The following is a 2,778-nucleotide window of genomic DNA, read 5'->3' on the forward strand; positions in this document are numbered from 1 at the left end:
TCATTCTGTTGTGTGCGGCCGCCCAGGCATGCACCTTAGAGGGAACTAACCTCTGTTCTAGACCTTTAATAATTTTTGTTGCTCTTCTCCGGACTTTCTCCAATTTGTCCACATCTTTCCTGAAATGTGGTGCCCAGAACTGGACACAATACTCCAATTGAGGCCTAATCAGCATGAAGTACAGCGGAAGAATTACTTCTCATGTCTTGCTTACAATACTCTTGCTAATACATCCCAGACTGATGTTAGCTTTTTTTCAACAGTATTACACTGTGGACTCATATTTAACTTGTGGTCCACTATGACCCCCCCAGATCTCTCCCCGCAGTGCTCCTTCCTGGGCATTCATTTCCCATTTTGTACGTGTGCAACTCATTGTTCCTTCCTAAGTGAAGTACTTTGCATTTATCCTTATTGAATTTCATCCTATTTACTTCAGTCCATTTCTCCAGTTTGTCCAGATCATTTTGAATTATAATCCTATCCTCCAAAGCACTTGCAACCCCTCCAAGCTTGGCATCATCCACAAACTTTATAAGTGTACTCTCTATGCCATTATCTAAATAACTGATATATCTGCTGTTGTTTGGCATTGCCATAGACTGGAGAGTGAAGAAGTGTACGAGCAACACAAACTCTGGTATAGCATGGACAGATGACAAATGCCTAGAACTTTGCTGACAATATTGTGCTACTGAGTGATACCTTCCAAAAAGCTACAAATTAAGACAACTTGGTAAAAACAGGAGGCCAAATAGGGCTCAGAATCAGTCATGCTAAAAGAAACTCCTTGAAACCCTGACATCAGGCAACATCATCATATTAGAAGGCAAAAATATCAAGAAAGTATAACAGTTCACATACCCTATAAGTCAATGGCCACCTCAAGAAGAAAGGGACACCAAAGATAGAAGGCATCCACAGCATTTGCTAAGCTTGACAAAGCATGGAAATCAAAAAGATACACAATACCAGAACAAAACTGAGAATTGTCAACTTGAACATTAACTCAGTGGTAACCTATGGCTATGAGAGCTGGAGATTCACCAAAACAACAGACAGAAAACTAGACATGTTAAAAAATAAGTGCCTGTGAAAGATTTTGGGCATTGGCTGGAGAGACTTTCACCAACAAACAGATTTGGAAAATCTTCACCAGGATCAGAAGAAAGTGCTGGACACATTTAGAGCAAGTACACAGGGACTCCCACATGAAGCCATCAAGTGCGAACCAACTGGTGTGAGGAAATGAGGATGTCCAAGATAAACCTTAAGAAAAACCCGTAGCAGGGAGGACAGAACAGTTGATGTCAGCACCACAGAGCAAACAGAAGCAGCAGTAAATTTCAGAGTGGAGCAGAAGAGATTACTTTCCATCCTAAGCACCAACACTGGCATAAGAGTAATATATATATATTAAAAAAATTGCCAACCACTAGCATCAAAAATTATGAGTCAAGCTCCAAAAAAAATAAAATAAAATAAAATAAAAAAAACATGATTGACTTAAAAATGAGCTATTTTTAAAATGACTTTGGGTTCTTTCTAATTTGTCTTCTGGTGTCAGAGTCTTTGTGGGACACAATTTCAAGTTTTTCTTTGCAATCAGGAAGGCTGAAACCTTCTTTTCCCCCACATAATCCCAGGACTCCAGGAACTGAGGCTTTCAGAAAAGCAACAACTATCCCAAGACTGCTGATAAAATCATGCAAATTGGCAGCCCTACCCCAACTATGGGAGCAAAGCAGAGTGGAGGGAGTGGCAGGGTGGGGATCCTGTCTGCCTGGGTGCATTTTAGGGTTGCTAGGTGCCTTGTTTTCAACTGGAAAGCCTGGACAAAATGGGACTGGTACCATGTCGGGTTACCATGAATGGGAGAGGAGGGAGAGGGTGTCAGCATCTCATGGGCCGACAGGCTCCGCATCAGAGGCTGTAGCTCACATCCCAGCCCCAGAACAGAGGGCCCCCAGCTGGTGGTGGAGCGGGGGGAGATGGAGAAGATCCAGTAACCTGGAAAGGGGAAGGACAGAAGTGCAGTGAGCAAGGAGCCACAGGGGATGGGGAGAGAGAGAGAGAGAGAGGAGCAAACAGGGGGAGAGACCTTGAGAGAAGAGATAGGGTGCGAAGCTGGGCTCCAGGGGAGAGGCGGGGCAGGGGATCCAATTAGAAATTTGGCAAGCGTAGTCCCAGACCGCCCCCCCCCCAAGTAGCAGCCCGAGAGCAGGGGTCAACAACGTGTCCATAGATGGACACAAGTGTCCATGGTAAAAATGCTGAGGTCTGTGGTAATTTTTCAAAAAATTGAATGACTGAATGACATATCCTCTTCCCCCCACAATGTCCGTCACTAAGTACGGTAATTTTGTCAGGCACCCATCGGGCAACATGGTGGTACCGACCCCTGCCCGAGAGGAGCGACCGGGGGCGGGGAGCGGCGGGGGAGCGTGGTCAAGGGGTGGAGAGAAGCCAGCGGCGCAGGGCCCGCAGCGGCGGCGCAAGTCGAGCGGGCCCGGCCCCATGGCGCCGCTGTCAGCCCGGTACTGCCCGGAATAGGGGTCGGGCTGCCCTGCCACGTGGGCAGTAAACACCAAGGGGGCTCGCGGGGCGCCTCCGCCGCCGCCACGGCAAAGCTGTCCCCGCAGACCCGTCACGGAGACCCCCGCTCTGCCCCCACCTCTCCCGAGACCGGCACACGCGCACAGCTGCCTTGCCCGCCCAGACCACGCCCCTCTCCTTTCCATGAAGGAACCTAAGCGCATGCGCGTAACCTCCACAAGG

Source organism: Chelonia mydas, chromosome 1 (genome assembly GCF_015237465.2).
Source record: "Chelonia mydas isolate rCheMyd1 chromosome 1, rCheMyd1.pri.v2, whole genome shotgun sequence".
Classification (NCBI taxonomy): domain Eukaryota; kingdom Metazoa; phylum Chordata; order Testudines; family Cheloniidae; genus Chelonia; species Chelonia mydas.